The 17,648-nt window shown below is 43.9% G+C and overlaps 1 protein-coding gene across 1 annotated transcript in view; it reads left to right on the plus strand.

Moving 5' to 3' along the window:
• The first annotated feature begins 3,389 nt into the window (after positions 1-3,389).
• TRAF3IP3 (TRAF3 interacting protein 3) overlaps positions 3,390-17,648 on the plus strand; it is a 143,833-nt gene continuing 129,574 nt past the window's right edge. Inside the window, exon 1 of the mRNA XM_077481513.1 lies at positions 3,390-3,543. The gene's annotated coding sequence lies outside the window, so the exon portion shown is untranslated. The remainder of the gene's footprint in view (positions 3,544-17,648) is intronic.

Consider the following 17,648-nt stretch of genomic DNA (forward strand, 5'->3'; position numbering starts at 1 on the left):
CTGGTGCGAACCGATCCGGGGGGTGTTCGGCTCATCCCTAGTAGTGACTAGTATCCCATGTTTCTCTTTTCCCTCTGTTCACCCCCCTACACATGGTCGGACATTCCAACCACAAAATCCGTCGGAAAAAATAAGACGGATTTTGTCCGAAACTGGTGTTGCATACACACGGTCGGACAAAGTTGTCGGAAAATCCGATCCTTCGGAGTATGATGACGTTCGTTCATTATGATGGGACTACGTTGCAGCTAGTAGCCAATAGCTTTGGTCTCGTAATGTGATCTGAGCATGCGTGGCACTTTGTCTGATCGGAATTCTCTACAAACGATCGGATAAAGTCCGATCTGATTTTTTGGTCGGAAAAATTTGAGATCCTGATGGAATCTCCGACGGAAAAAGTCCGATAGAGCCCACGCATGATTGGATTTTCCAACAATATAATCCGATCTGACCTTTTCCGTCGGAATTTCCGACCGTGTGTATGGGGCATTCCTCTCCCTTAGACCACTTTCACACTGCTAGTGTAACCGTGTTAGCGGTAAAGTGTCGCTAGTCTTAGCGTCACTTTACTGCTGTTATAGTGGCCTCTTTTAACCCTGCTAGCAGCCGAGGAAAGGGTTAAAACCACCCGCAAAGCGCAGCTTGCAGGTGTTTCAGCAGCGCTGCCCATTAATTTCAATGGCAGGGGGGGGGGGGGTGGGAGCAGTGTATACACCGCTCCTGCACAGCCCCAAAGATACTGCTTGCAGGACTTTTTTTTTGGTCCTGCAAGCGCATCGCCCCAGTGTGAAAGCACTCAGGCTTTCATATTGGGGAGGCTTTAGATGCACTTTTCAGGCGCTATTTTTAGCGCTAAAACACCTGAAAAGTGCCTTCAGTGTGAAAAGGGTCTTACTCAGCTAATGTGACCCCAATACTGATGGAGAGGAGTGGGACAAACAAGGATGCTGTGCAGGCACCCTGAAATCCTCCTCATCAACCAATGACATCATTGATTGTTAGGACGCTGATGCCTAGAAGGTTGTAGTGCTGCACAATAAAAACCTGTGGCTTTGTGTAAAAGGCAGGCTTGATCCACTTGCTGGGTTGTATACAATTTTTTAATCAGCATTTAGCGCCTGGTTTGCAGAGTGTATCTGGATATACAGTATATGCAATTAACTGTTTTTAGTCTGTTAAATATGCCATTGTTGTTTGACCTGTTTGGTAAGTGCAAAAAAAAATACCTGCTGATCCTGCCAGAAATGTGGTCAGTTGATAACTTCCTGTGCTCTTAGCATTGTTCTCAGCTAAATACCACAGTACCCTGGGATTTTATGTTATGCATAAAAGAGTAGGAGATAGCTTGTGAACAGAGGACATAAAGGGAGTGTAGCACCCCCTTACCCCCTAGAGGCTGTTATGGACCCCCAATGGTCCAGTGAGCTGATACTTCACTCTAGGATAGGATTCTTAAAGCAATTCTAAAAGCATTTTTTTTTTTACATTTAAATAATAAACATGTTATACTCACTTGCTCTGCACAATGATTTACACAGAGCTGCTCTAAACCTCCTCTATTTGGGCCCCCCACTAGCAATCTTGGCCCCTCCTCATCTGCCCTCATATTAAGCTGCTTGCTATGGGTGAAGATGTGTGGGCTCGCTCCCAAGCTGGGCTGTGTGCGTCCATTGACACACACAATGCGGCCATGCTCCTCGCTCTTTACACACAGTATTTGTGACAGCAGCAGAAGCCAATGACTCCTGCTGCTCTAAACCAAGCTTGTGAGAGCATAGAGAGTGGAGAGAAGACCGGACGCTGGGCACAGAGCTGGATCAATACAGGAGTCAGGGGGGGGTGTGTTACAGCAAGGGGCAAGACATTTTCTACCTTAAAGCGGGAGTCCGCCGGGACTCCGCGTTTTTTTTTTGTTTTTTTTTTAAAGCCAGCAGCTACAAATACTGCAGCTGCTGACTTTTAAAGTAGTGACACTTACCTGTCCAGCGCGCCCGCGATGTCGGCACCCGAAGCCGATCTCTAGATCGTCTCTCGGGTGCTGCCGTCGCCATCTTGGGTATGGGAATCAGGAAATGGAGCCTTTCGGCTTCATTTCCCGGTTCCCTACTGCGCATGCACGAGTCGCGCTGCGCAATAAGGGCGGTCCCCGCTGCCTCTGGGATCTGTGTGTTTCCCAGCAGGCAGCGGGGCACTTGCGGAAAGGGGCGGGCACTTGCGGAAAGGGCCGTAATCTACGCCCCTTTCCGCAGAGAGCTATCCCGGAAGTGGGTGCAGAATACCTGTACTGTACAGGTATCTGCACCCCCCTCCCCCCTGAAAGGTGCCAATTGTGGCGCCGGAGGAGGGGAGGGTTCCGATGAGCGGAAGGTCCACTTTAGGGTGGACCTCCGCTTTAAGTAAATTATCATTTTGTAAAACAACCCATTCAGTTTAAAATAAAAAGTAAAGGCAAACTATTTGTGTCTAGATCTAAAAAAAAAATATATATATATATATATTAATATTTAATAAATATAAAACTTGTTTCCCTTTTCTATAAGTGATCACATGCCCTCTGTTCTCAGCTGTATAGCAGCTGGAGGGGAGGGGAAGCAGCAGTGCACTGATCTTCCCATTGAAAGGCTGTGCAGGGGAGGAGGCTGTCAGGACAAGTCTCTGGAAGATCAAAGGCTGAGTTCCCAGCATAGCTGGAGAACTGACCATGCTGGGCTCTCCTGCTTAGTGTGTTTGGTTTTTAATATAATAGGAAAGCAGAAGGACTGGCAGGATCACCAGAGATTTCACAGAAATGAAGCAATACAAAGAGAACAGAATACTATTTTATACAAGTACATGGAACAGCAGGCACATATCAGGAATATGAAATGTTGGGTCAACATACTATATTCTTTAATGGTTTTAGGCTAAGTTTAGATGTGTGGTTGGGGTGGGGGGCACAAAAATACAATAGGTAGTGGACCAGGGTGTTCACATGTCATGGTCATGATGCTTTGCACCTGCAGCAAAGTTTACTCAGCATGTAGCTTGCTGCGCACTAATCGCTACATATTGAAGCATATGGGGAAACGCTGCCGACGCATTTGTCACCAAACATGGGGTTAAAACAGGTGATCAGGGGCTACCTTTACTCTTCTCTTTGTATCACTTTAAAATATCACTTTTTTAATACTGCTGAGTACTGTGATGGGTACAGACAGACTTTCTCCATATAAAGTAGTCATGTCATACAAAGACAAACAGAAAATTAGTTTGATCGTCTTTTAAAATGTGTACAGCTGGAACTCAAGGGGTTAACCTAAAGAAGGCAGTATCGCTCAAGACAAATACTGAAAGGAGGAAAGAGTAGAGAGGAGAGGCGGAAAGGCTGATGTTGCGGCTTTCTTAATTTCCTGTTTTAAACAAAAATGCAAAGTGACAAGTGAGTGAGGTGATCAATGTAAAAGTGTCTCGTATAATGCAGCCCTGAGAGAGAAAAGAGCCGTTCCAAAGAGTGCGGACATTCATTGTGTCACCTAACTGAACTGCGCAGGTGACAACATAGCAGTAAGTGTCATGTATAAAGCATTTTGTGGGCACGAGGGCAATGAAAGGCGGGATTTTAGATTCATCTTGTTTCTTGAATAGTTGCTTTAATGCTCATGTACTGTCAGGTTACTATCACTTAATGGAATTGGGTAGAAGAGTTGGTCAATGACCTACATGAGATCTGTAGACCTTCACATCTCCTCTTCTTACAAATCAGCCCCCCTCCTCTGTGGCAACTTCTTTAATACAATATCCATGAAAGACCTTAGAGACCCCCACGTTATGTCTGATGTGTGATCTGGAAACTCTTACCCACCATATTCCTTCAGAGATAGCTGGGGTGTGATCCAACACTCCGTCGGTAGTCCAAAACTTAAATGTGCTATATATTCTTCATTTGCATACTCTGAAAATGTAAAAATGAAATTTGGGTAGTAAAGCAGCTCAGGTTTGTTTGATAATGCATTGCAAGCAGCAATGGCATACACTGATCAATAACAACCATATAAAGTTCACGGAGGTATGTCTTATATAAAGTACCTTCCACCCTAGGACTGCATGCCCTCTAATAAGCAAACATTATTTGCACCTCACTGAAGCAGGTATTCGTTTCATGTTTGAACTGAATTTTCATTTCCTTACTTAGTTATATAAGCAGTTTGGAATTTGCTCTTCAGTATAGATATGATTGAAATAAATCATTTTCCTTACTTTACTAATAGTTTGCAATAGTTTGGCGGCTGATAATACTTTGCGGTTATCAGACATTCATCTCAAGTGTCCTGCATCTGCATTGTATGCATGTATGTATACCATAAACCTTTTATTTTTAGTTTTTTTTTTCTTTCTTTTAGTTTTAGATACACTGTGGACGGATTATGACCCATTCTGTGTACCCAATAGGGAGATGCCCCCACTGTTTTAAGCTGGTCATATATTGTAGCTTTTTAGTTCACTAAATAGCACAAATGGACAAATCTCCCAAGGTACATATTTCGATTTTGACAGCCATCCGTCAAAATGCCTTTAAAGGGTCTGCATCTAGTTCAATGTAGCCGCTATGCTGAAGTGAAGGGATGTTGAACAGGAGGTGGATGACAGGGCCACCCACTGAGCAAATTTCATAAGGTTCCTGAAATTTGTACAATGTACGGTCAGCTTTAGTCCCGCTGACCACTCTCCTAAAGAGGAAGTAAACCCTGATGGGTTTTAAATCCTCTTTTGCCCCCTGCAGGTCTGCAAATGAAAAGCATAATGGGCTAGTATGCATACTAGCCCATTATGTGACACTTACCTGCAAACGAAGCTGTCCCTTGAGCAGGACGCGTCCATCTCCGTCCTCTTCTTTCCGGGGCCATGGACTCTGTGACTGGTGGGAGCCGTCAGTCACGGCACATGCTAGGGGAAGAAATGGCATGGTGCTCCCTTTCTTCACAGCGCATGTGCAATGATGGTGCACTACAAGTGAAATATCTCCTAAACAGTGCACATTTAGGAGATATTTAGGCTTACCTATAGGTAAAAGTCAACAAAAAGGGTTTACAACCACTTTAAATACAGTGGTCAGCTTGCTATTGGAGGCAGGGGGACCCAAAAGGAAGGGGATTTTGCTGCTCTGTGCAAAACCATTATACAGAGCAGGTAAGTATGACATGTTTGTTTTTTGTTTATTTTTGAATATTTCGTTTATAATCACTTTAATTCCTTTATATAGCTTGTATACATTATAACAGTTTTTTTTTATATATTATGATTTGATAAACATGATGAATTTTCTTTATCAAGCTCTCAAGTACTCCCTAAACCTGTCAGAAATACCCCTTGGTACACAAGGGCACTAGGGGAATATACTAGCTCATAGCTGATGCCTACAATACACTTTCTGGAATTCAGTAAATGTATCACGTACCTTGTGGCAGAGCTTGACGTGTAGATGGAGACCTCTCGTACAGCCCCGGCTCAAGGGCCACTGGACTTGCAACAGTGGCTGTGAGAGCGCGGTGAGGTGAGTGCCTGCAAGATTTTCCGTTGGTCACAGAAGTGTGTGTAGCGGTGTCACCAGTGCTGGGCTGGATGGCTGAAGCAGCGGATGGCAGCAGGAACAGCAGATGCAGGTACACAGCGGTTGTAGGATCAGCCTCACCAGGCACTGTGCAGAACAGGACAGAACGATAACTGGATGCAGGATCAGACAAGCTAGGTCAGCAACGGATGATCAGATACAAGCATAAATGCCAGGCAGAGAATGGTCAATGTGCAGGCAGAGGTTGGCAACAGGATATCAGGCAGATAAAAATATAACAAAGTCTTAACCACTTAAGGACCGCCGTATCTAATTATACGTCGGCAGAATGGCATGTAGGGGCACAAGCACGTACCCGTACATGCTTGCCTTCCAGCGGGTAGGGGGTCCGATCGGTCCTCCTCCCGCTGGCTGCGGCGGTCCGTTTCGCTGCAGGAGTGATCCAGGATGAGGGGGTGGCCGTTGGTTTCTGGCCATCCTCTCTCGATCGCTCCTGGCGAATGAGAAGCTACCCCTGCCTGTGTAGTGTAAACACAGGCAGGAGGAAGTGATGTCACTCTCCTCGGGGCGGTCTTTTTGACCGGACTGTGAGGAGTGAAGACATAGTAAGTGTGCACCAACACTACACACATAGGCACACTGTCACCCCCCGATCACACCCCCGATCCCGTCCCCCGTCCCCCCCCAGAGAGTCACAGTGTCACTGATTGCTGTGATCATTTATTTACTAATCACAGCATTTAGTGCCAGTTGTAACTGTAAAAACTGTCAGTGCTGTTAGTGTTAGGTCCAGGGTAGCCCCCTACCCCCCAATAAAGGTTTAACCCCCTGATTGCCCCTAGAGTTAACCCTTTCACCCCCTTTTGCCAGTGTCACTAAGCGATCGTTTTTCTGATCGCTGCATTCGTGTCACTGGTGCCGCTAGGTAGCTAGTTATTTTTTAGGTTCACCGCCAGGTTTTTATAGCATTAGGTACCCCATATATAACCTAATAAAGGTTTTAACCCCCTGATTGCCCCTAGAGTTAACTCTTTCACCAGCAATCACCGTATAAGTGTCACTGGTGACGCCGGTTAGCCAGTTCGTTATTTAGGTTCCCCCCTCAGGTTTTTATATAGCGTCAGGGACCCCCATATACTACCTAATAAAGGTTTTAGCCCCCTCATTGCCCCTAGAGTTAACCCTTTCACCCCCTTTTGCCAGTGTCACTAAGAGATCGTTTTTCTGATCACTGCATTAGTGTCACTGGTGCCGCTAGGTAGCTAGTTATTTTTTAGGTTCACCGCCAGGTTTTTATAGTGTTAGGTACCCTCATATACTACCCAATCATGATTGCCCATAGAGTTAACCCTTTCACCAGCGATCACCGTATAAGTGTCACTGGTGACGCTGGTTAGTTATTTAGGTTACCCGTCAGGTTTTTATATAGCGTCAGGGACCCCCATATACTACCTAATAAAGGTTTTAACCCCCTCATTGCCCCTAGTTAACCCTTTCACCAGTGATCACCGTATAAGTGTTACGGGTGACTCTGGTTAGTTAGTTTGCTTTTTTTTAGCATCAGGTCACCCACCATTTATTACCCAATAAAGGTTTAACCCCCGATCACCCGACGGGTGATATCAATTAGGTTTTAGGGTCAGATAGGGTCTGCGTCGCCCCAGGCAGCGTTAGGTTAGTGCCAGTACTGCTAACACCCACACGCAAAGCATACACCTCCCTTAGTGGTATAGAATCTGAACAGATCAATATCTGATCTGATCAGATCTATATTAGCGTCCCCAGCAGTTTAGGGTTCCAAAAAAACGCATTGTTAGCGGGATCAGCCCAGATACCTGCTAGCACCTGCGTTTTGCCCCTCCGCCCAGCCCAAAAAAGTGCAGTATCGATCGATCACTGTAACTTACAAAACACTAAACACATAACTGCAGCGTTCGCAGAGTCAGGCCTGATCCCTGCAATCGCTAACAGTTTTTTTTTTGGTAGCGTTTTATATTTAAATCCTGAAGGCGGTGCTTGGTTTTCGGGGTCCCGTACGTGGCTAGACTCCCAAAAAGTCCCCCACATGTGGTATTCCCGTACTCAGGAGAAGCAGCAGAATTTATTTTGGGGTGTAATTTCACTTATGCCCATAGCATGTGTGAGCAATATATCATTTAGTGACAACTTTTTGTAAACTTTTTATTTTTTTGTCATTATTCAATCACTTGGGACAAAAAAAAAATATTCAATGGGTTCAACATGCCCCTCAGCAATTTCCTTGGGGTATCTACTTTCCAAAATGGGGTCATTTGGGGGGGTTTTGTACTGCCCTGCCATTTTAGCACCTCAAGAAATGAGATAGGCAGTCATAAATTAAAAGCTGTGTAAATTCCAGAAAATGTACTCTAGTTTGTAGACGCTATAACTTTTGCGCAAACCAATAAATATACGCTTATTGACATTTTTTTTTACTAAAGACATGTGGCTGAATACATTTTGGCCTAAATGTATGACTAAAATTGAGTTTATTCGATTTTTCTTATAACAAATATCTTTTTATTTCAAAATTTTCAGTCTTTTTCCTTTTATATCGTAAAAAATAAAAATCACAGAGGCAATCAAATACCATCAAAAGAAAGCTCTATTTGTTGGAAGAAAAGGACGCAAATTTTGTTTGGGTACAAGATTGCATGACCGCGCAATTACCAGTTAAAGCAGTGCAGTGCAAAATTGTAAAAAGACCTCTGGTCCTTAGGCTGACAATTGGTCCAGGGCTTAAGTGGTTAAAGGCAAGCCGGGGTTAGGATAGGTGGAGAGCAAGCGTTGTCAGGATAAGCCGTGTCAAACACAGGCATTAGGGTTGCACCGATACCACTCTTTTAAGACTGATACTTTTTTTCAAGTACTCGCCGATACTAATTTCCAATACTTTTTTTTAATGTCATGTAACAGTGGCATTAATATACAGCACTGATGAGCACAGGGAAAGGAACTGAGGACACAGATTTCCCAGTCCCTTTCCCTGCAACCACAGCTGCACTGAAGATGAATGGAGAGGAGACAGAGTCTCCTCTCCAATCATAAACTGAAGCATCATAAGTTTACAATGCTCAGTTATGAATGGACAGAGGCAGTGATCACTGCCTCTGTTCATTCAGAAAAGAAAAGAGCTGATAAATGACATATTTACCAGCTCCTTCCTCCACTCTCAATTCTGACACATCCAGGACAGGGGGGGACTGGAGAAGGACACGGAGGACCTGGGGAGCACAGAGGGGGACCAGAGCAGACCTGGGAAGCTGGTAGAGGACCCGGAAGAGAATCCTGGGAGCCACGGGAGGACACAGGGGACAGTCAGAACGATTGGTGCGGGCAGTTACAAGCGCTGATCTCCATGTATACATTTCAATAAAGCAACTGAAAGCCGTGGGAGGGAAAGGAGGAGAAGTGGCAGTCAGCTGCTTTATTGAAAGCTATACAGGGAGATTGGTGCCTGTAACTGAACATACCAATCATCTGTGAGGCTGCCCGGCCCCCCCTGCTACACTGAGGGCACAGACATTGGGTCAAGTATTGGAGCATTTGCACATACTCGTGCAAATGCTTGGTATCGGCACCGATACTAGTATGCATAGGTGCCTATGCCCAGCAACATGGGCACCTGTAGGAGCACTCTGCCTCAAACTTCGGCTATGCTATGGGCAGTACGCCCCTGACAAATTGTTCTAACTCTTGGATTTGCAATTGAGACAGTGGGCCTGATTTATTCAAATGTGAGATAAAATAAGTTGAATTCTTCATATTTCCAATTTATTCAAGTTCCAATCAATTTGGAAAAAAAAGCTTGTCTGATATATTTTAAGTAAATGCAAGTTCAGTTCACTCAGCTTTTACAGATTAGTAAATGAGGCCCATGATATTGAGCAGTCCTCACGCATGTTGATTTTTTAAATTATATTTGATATGAAAATGTCATCTTAATTACGTGTGTATTCTTTAAAAGGTGCCACACATTTATTTATTTTTTCAGCTGAATTTATTTATATAAAACAAGGTACTTTTTGGTAGTCTAATCACACACAACAAAATCAATTGCAGGTTAATTAACCTGTTGTAGCCTACACAAAACCATATAGTAGTGATTAGGGTCACCACATAATCACATGATTTTAAGCCCCATACACACTATCAGATTTTCTGCTGATTTTTGTCTTGAGATTTACCAAAACCATGTAGTGCAAGGGCCTGCCTGATTGCATACAAATTGAAACTCTTAAGGTCTGACCTTATATTATTTGGTTTTGGTAAATCTGAAGGAAAAAAAATCTGCAGAAAATCCGATAGTGTGTATGGGGCTTTACTCTGAATGGTCTAAGGTTGTTGGGACCCTTACTTTTTTTATATATTTATAAATGATATTGGGTCTGGGATTAAAAGAACCATTTCAGTCTTTGCAGATGACACTAAGCTAAGCAGTGAAATAATGTCCTTTTAAGGATGTCTCCAATTTACACGATGACCTCTGTTGAATGACAATTGCGCAGTCATGCAACACTGTACCCAAAATATTTTTTTTCACACAAATAAAGCTTTCTTTTGGTGGTAATTAATCATCAGTGGGTGTTTTATTTTTTTCTAAATAAATTAAAAAAGACCGAACAATTTTGAAAAAAACACTCTCATAATTTGTTATAAAATTTTGCAAACAGGTAATTTTTCCTCTTTCATTGATGTTCACTGATGAGGCGGCACTAATGGGCAATGATAAGGTGGCATGATGAGGCTGCACTGAAAGGTAACACTGATAAGGAGGCAGTGATGAGCACTGATTGGCAGCACTGGTGGGCACTGTTGGGGCTGCACTGATAACCAGTGCCCTGATTATCAGTGTACACGTTCCTTTTACGCAGGTTATCGGCTCTCTTATCCTCTCCTCATGCTGTCCGCATGAGGAAAGGAATGCCAATAGCTAGCTTCTCTCCAGAAGAAATATGAAGCCCTCATAGAACTGGATGACCACGCTTGATAAATGTAAAAGTTTGCACTTGGGGGCTAAGAATATGTAAGCATCATATATACTAGGGGGAGTACAACTGGGGGAATCAGTGGTGGAGAAGGATCTGGGTTTTGGTAGATCATAAGCTTAATAATGGCATGCAATGCAAAGCTATAGGTTTCCAAAGCAGGCAAAATCATTTCTTATATTAAAAGAGGTATGAACTCCAGAGAGATATCATTTTGCCCCCGTACAAATCAAAAGTAAGACCTCATCAGGAATATGCAGTTCAGTTTTTGGCACCAGTTCATAAAAAAAAATATCAGGGAACTGGAGAAAGTGCAGAGAAGGGCAACCGATAAGGCATGGAGGAGCTCAGCTATGAGGAAAGATTAGAGGAACTGAACTCTTGAAAAGAGGAGATTAAGAGGTGATATGATCAAAATGTATAAATACATAAGTGGTCCATGTAGTGAACTTGGTGATGAGTTATTAACTTTAAAAGTGGCTGTAAACCCTCACATTTGCCAATTGCCAAGTGAAGTGAACAGCCTCGGGTGATATACAAAGATAAAACCTATGTATGAGGATTTGTTTCATTAGTTTATTTGCAGTCTTCTCCTCTCTACACCTTTTCAGAAGTGCAGATCCTAAACTTGTTCTTTATCTGTCTCAGCAGAGAGAAGAGGGTGGAGAGACTGCAGTTACATTGTGTAAGAGCTGACTGGACTGGGGGAAAGGAACACCCCCCCCCCCCTCCCCCCCCCACACCCTTTCCACACAGTAGAAGAACAATGTTGTGAATAGACAAGCTCTGTCCTGAGCCCCCCCTGACACAAATGTATCTTCTGTTGGGAAAACTTCCTAGAAGTTACTCATGCTGATAACAGAGGAAAAAAGCACCAGGGTCACAAAGGTCACACTTGCGACCAAGCCCTGGTGTTCCACCACTGTGGGGGGCCCCAAGAGTGCAGGACGTTGGCGATCTGTGTTATGAAAACCCAGCACTTTTCTCATGTCCAAGAGTGCTTTGGCTGTGCTGTAGTGTAGGCACAGAACTTCCCGACTGCTACTGCTCAGGCGGCAGAGGGCGGCTCTGGCAGTGGCAGCATGAAAGCCCTGATCCCCGGATAGGAAAATAGAGGCAGAGGTGGCTGACCTGAGTGGAGGAGGATGTGGTGTCTAGTCACTGGGCTCGGGCTGCTGTTTAGTGTGCAGACCGGACTCCTCCTCCCCTCCTGCCTGCACTTCACTGGAAAAGACGGACACTTGCTGCACAAAGTGACACAGAGAAGGAGACAGTAATCCACAGGGCACTCTGGCACAGGCTATAAGGGGGCACTCTGGCACAGGGTGTAAGGGACATTTTGGCAGAGGATGTAAGGGGCCAATCTGAAAAGTCTAAGGGGCACTCTGGCGGAACTAAGTTAGTATCACCAGAGTGCCCACTAAGATCCTCCAGAGTGCCCACTTTCATCATCCAAGTGCCACCTTAGTACTACTCTCCAGTACACTCTGTAGACACTGATGTAAGGGAGCACTTTGGAGGGTGCAAGTATAGAAAAACACAGATGGTGCCTAGCACATTATCCTTTATACATGTTTTTATTGAATAGTAAAAAAACAGAGGTGAATATACTCACAAACCAATGCTTGCATTATAGCTTTAACACAACATGAACTGCTTAAGTCCATATGCGTGAATTCACAATGCTTGTAGACACATTGGCTAACGCATTTCAAGGTTTCCCTCTGCTGTAGAGCTTCATCTGGATGGCTTTTAGTGTAGGTTAGGAGCTCTTTTGGTCCTGCTCTGTGCCTCTCAGGTCAGTACTGCTGTCAGTACTCCGTGCTCAGAGCCTCATTTCATGTCTGAGTAAGAGGTGTATATTCGCCTCCGTTTTTTACTATTCAATAAAAACATTTATAAAGAATAATGCGCTAGGCCTACGTGCCATATGTGTTTTTCTATACTCGCAGTCTACTTGGATATCCCCAGTCTCTAGAAGACAGCGAGGAGTACATATCTGCATACAGTATGTCACAAAAGTGAGTATGTCCCTCAGATTTTTGTCAATATTTTATTATAACTTTTCATGTGACAACACAGAAGAAATTATACTTTGCTACAATGTAAAGTAGTGAGTGTACAGCTTGTAAAGCAGTGTACATTTGCTATCACTTCAAAATAACTCAACACACAGCAAAATCACCCAAGCTTGTTACTGGGCAACTGCACAGAATGTCAAACTAACTACGCTTATATACAGAACATGAGAAAGGCCCCAAGCTCAGGCAAACACCACATTAAATTTCAACAATCTATCCATGACTAACTATGGAGCAGGGAGACTAGGGTTGTCTAGCCAGCTCTGACAGTTAAATTTTTTGACCGCATTGCGATGGCGATAAGCCGGTTGTTCCCCAAATACAGTTCAAAATTGTTGTGAGAGTTTATGGGAAGCCGATACTGACACAACTGGAAGAGAATCCAGGGCCATATCCCATTGATCACATCTATATCTCCTATATCAGTAATTCAATTAGCTCTACATTTAAATAAAAGCAGCATTCCTGAATGGTCGATAACAATATTAAGAATTGTTGCTCTACATAAAGATGGCCTAGGCCAGGGATGGCGAACCTTGGCACCCCAGATGTTTTGGAACTACATTTCCCATGATGCTCAAGTACACTGCAGAGTGCATGAGCATCATGGGAAATGTAGTTCCAAAACATCTGGGGTGCCAAGGTTCGCCATCACTGGCCTAGGCTATAAGAAGATTGCCAAGACCCTGAAATTGAGTTGCAGCATGGTGGCCAAGACCATACAATTGTTTAACAGGACAGGTTCCACTCAGAACAGGCCTTACCATGGTCAGCCAAAGAAGTTAAGTGCACATGCTCAGCGTCATATCCAGAGGTTGTCTTTGGGAAATAGACGTATGAGTGCTGCCAGCATTGCTGCAGAGGTTGAAGGGGCGGGGGTTCAGCCTGTCAGTGCTCAGACCATATGCTGCACACTGCATCAAGTTGATCTACATGGCTGTTGTCCCAGAAGGAAGCCTCTTCTAAATATAATGCACAAGAAAGCCTACAGTTTTCTGAAAACAAGCAGACTAAGGACATGGATTACTGAGAACCATGTCCTGTGGTCTGATGAAACCAAGATAAATGTATTTATTTATTTTATATAGATGGTGTTAAGCGTGTTTAGTTGCAACCAGGTGAGGAGCACAAAGACAAGTGTGTCTTGCCTACAATCAAGCATGGTGGGGGGAGTTTCATGGTCTGGCGCTGCATGAGTGCTGCCCGAACTGGGGAGCTACAGAGCAAACACACTTCCAAGATAACCACTGCCTTGCTAAAGAAGCTGAGGGTAAAGGTAATAGACTGGCCAAACATGTCTCCAGACCTAAACCCTACTAAGCATCTGTGGGGCATCCTCAAACAGAAGGTGGAGGAGTGCAAGGTCTCTAACATCCACCAGATAGCTCCATGATGTCGTGATGGAGGAGTGGAAGAGGACTCCAGTGGCAACCTGTGAAGCTCTGTTGAACTCCATGCCCAAGAGGTTTAAGGCAGTGCTGCAAAATAATGGTGGCCACACAAAATGTTGACACTTTGGGCCCAATTTGGACAATTTCACTTAGGGGTGTACTCACTTTTGTTGCCAGCGGTTTAGACATTAATGGCCGTGTGTTGAGTTATTTTGAAGGGACAGGAAATTTACACTGTTATACAAGCTGTACACTCACTACTTTACATTGTAGCAAAGTGTAATTTCTTCAGTGTTGTCACATGAAAAGATATAATAAAATATTTACAAAAATGTGAGGGGTGTACTCACTTTTGTGAGATACGATATGTGAACCCAGCCTAATTGTTGCTATATGCCACTTGTTTCTCTCTTAGGGCTCGTTTACACTCGAGTTGCCCTATGAAGAGTGATACACTTTTTAGAGGGCTTTTGAGAGGCAGAGGGTTTCAACCCCAAAAACCCTGCGCCAGCGCACTGCAACTGCATGCAGTGCACACAGTCATGGGTTACTCCCATTCAGGTGAACCTCCTGTGGAATCACGGCTGTGGCATACGTACACCACCCTCTGCTGCCTTTGAAGCTTAAAACGGAGCAGATGCGGGAGAGGGGCAGTAAAAGCATAGCTTAACCGAGTGTTTTTATCACCCTTATCCACAAGAGCAAACTAAGCCATACACCTTAGGGAGCCATTTGTTCCATCTGTTACTATTCTTAGCAATTTACTAGTGATTTTAGTAGCATGATTGAGCTAATAAAATTTACCGGTTTAGCTATAAGCTAAAGCCCCATACATACTATTAGATTTTCTGCATTTTTGTCTTCAGATTTACCAAAACCATATAATATGAGGTCAACCCTTAACAGATCCAATTTGTATGCAATCAGGTAGGCCCTTGCACTACATGGTTTTGGTAAATCTGAAGATAAAAATCTGCAGAAAATCTAATAGCATGTATCGGGTCTTAGGGCCAATTCACACAAATGCACTGCAGTTCCATGTTGGTGTAATGTAGTGCTATTCATTTTCATACACTTCTGTGCATTGTGGTGTGGTTCACTACTACTACATGCACAATTTTTGGTCTGTTGTGGTACGTTAGGTTGCCCGTTATAATGAATGGGTTGCACTAACGCAATGCACATTAGCACATGGTAAATGCACCACAGCAGGCTAGCCTGATATAAATGTGCCCTTGGAAAATGTTCACATAATCCTGCTGTCTATGGTTGGATAGTATAAAGTATATATGTCTTTAGGCCTTCCCCAACAATCCATGACCAGTATGGATTTTTCCTGGCTCGTCATTTTTATTTCCCCTCTATCAACAGAACAGAGACATCAACAGAACTCTCCTTCACCCTGTTCATAGGAACATGTATATTTGTACAGCCCTTAAAGCCACATTTAAAAGAAAAATTTAAATAACAAACACAGCATACTCTTGGTATATTACTTTGTGCAATCGTTTTGCACAGAGTAGCCCAATCCTCTTCTTCTGGGGTCCATCGTAGGCACTCCAGGCTCCTCCTCTTTGGCAAGTGCCCCCATGGAAAGCCGCTTTACATGGGGGCACCTGTAGGTGCTCACTCCTGAGATGCCCTGTCTATGTCTATTGACACAGAGCAGGCGACTCGGCCCTGCCCCCCCTACTCGCTCGGCACAGCATTCATTTCAATCTGCCCAGGGAGGAGGGAGACAGCTGGCTGAGGTCAGAATAAAGCGGGACTGGGGGAGCTTTTTGCAGCACAGAAGGTTTTTCGCTTTAATGCATAGAATGCATGAAGGTCAAAAACCTTAAGGCTTTAGAACCACTTTAATGTAACATTAACCACTTAAGGACCGCCTCACGCCGATATATGTCGTCAGAATGGCACGGCTCGTACAGGTACGTTGCCCTTTAAGAGCCCAGCCGTGAGTCTCGTGCGCGCCGATTGTGGCGCACTCACAACCCGGTCCTGAGTTCCGTGACCGTGACCGCGGGACCCGCGGACCCTATCGCAGGCAGTGTCCTGCAATCGGGTCACAGAGCTGAAGAACGAGGAGAGGTACGTGTAAACAAACCTCTCCTCGTGCTTTCTAGTGAGGCTGTCACTGATCGTCTGATCCCTGTTATAGGGAAAGACGATCAGTGACGTCACATACCAAGCCACGCCCCCCAACAGAAAAAAAAAACACACACACTCACATTTAACTCCTACACTGCCCCCCTAGTGGTTAACCCCTTCACTGCCAGTGACATTTTTACAGTAATCAGTGCATTTTTAATCGCACTGATCGCTGTATTAATGCCAATGGTCCCAAAAATGTGTCAAAATTGTCCGACGTGTCTGCCATAATGTCGCAGTCACAATAAAAATCTCTGATCGCCGCCATTACTAGTAAAAAAAAAATTATTCATAAAAATGCCATAAAACTATCCCCTATTTTGGAGATGCTATAACTTTTGTAGACGCTATAATCGCTTATTGCAATTCTTTTTACCAAAAATATGTAGAAGAATATGTATCGGCCTAAACTGAGAAAAAAAAAATGTTTTTTTATATATTTTTTGGGGGATATTTATTATCCAGTTCCCGACCAGCGCACACCGATGTACGTTGGCAGAATGGCACAGGCAGGCATATTGGCGTACAGGTATGTCCAATCTTTAATGCCGCCCTGCCATCGCAAGCGTGCCGCTGGCGGCGCTCTCACGTGCTGGTTGGGACCCCCGTAAGTCCGGTCGAGAATCCCGCGGACTCAATCGCCGCAGGCATACCCGCGATCGTCTCCAGGGGGCGGCTGAACAGAGAGATGCCGTTGTAAACAACATCTCCCCGTTCTGCCTAGCAACTAGTGATGCTGATCTCTGCTCCATGTAATTGGAGCAGAGATCAGTGTTCACTAAATGAAAGCCCAGCCCCCCACAGTTAGTAACACACCCCTAGGAACACTTAACCCCTACACTGCCACCCACTGGTTAACCCCTTCACTGCCAGTGTCATTTACACAGGAATCACTGCATTTATATAGCAGTGATTGCTGTATAAATCACAATGGTCCCAAAAATGTGTCAAAAATGTCCGATTTGTCCACCATAATGTCGCAGTCACAATAAAATAAAAAAAAATCGCTGATCGCCACCATTACTAGTAAAAAAAAAAAATATTAATAAAAATGCCATAAAACTATCCCCTATTTTGTAAATGCTATAACTTTTGCGCAAACCAATCAATAATCGCTTATTGTGATTATTTTTACCAAAAATATGTAGAAGAATATGTATCGGCCTAAACTGAGGGAAAAAAATGTTTTTTTTATATATTTTTGGGGGATATTTATTATAACAAAAAGTAAAAAATAATGTGTTTTTTTCAAAATTGTCCCTCTATTTTTATTTATAGCGCAAAAAATAAAAACCGCAGAAGTGATCAAATACCACTAAAAGTAAGCTCTATTTATGGTAAAAAAAGGACGTAAATTTTGTTTGGGAGCCATGTCGCATGACTGTGCAATTGTCAGTTAAAACGACGCATTGCCGAATCGCAAAAAGGGGCCTGGTTCTTTAGCTGGAAAATGGCCCAGGGCTTAAGTGGTTAA

The sequence above is a fragment of the Lithobates pipiens genome, unplaced genomic scaffold (genome assembly GCF_037356315.1).
Source record: "Lithobates pipiens isolate NorthernLeopardFrog02 unplaced genomic scaffold, aLitPip1_a1.2 Scaffold_16, whole genome shotgun sequence".
Lineage (NCBI taxonomy): Eukaryota > Metazoa > Chordata > Amphibia > Anura > Ranidae > Lithobates > Lithobates pipiens.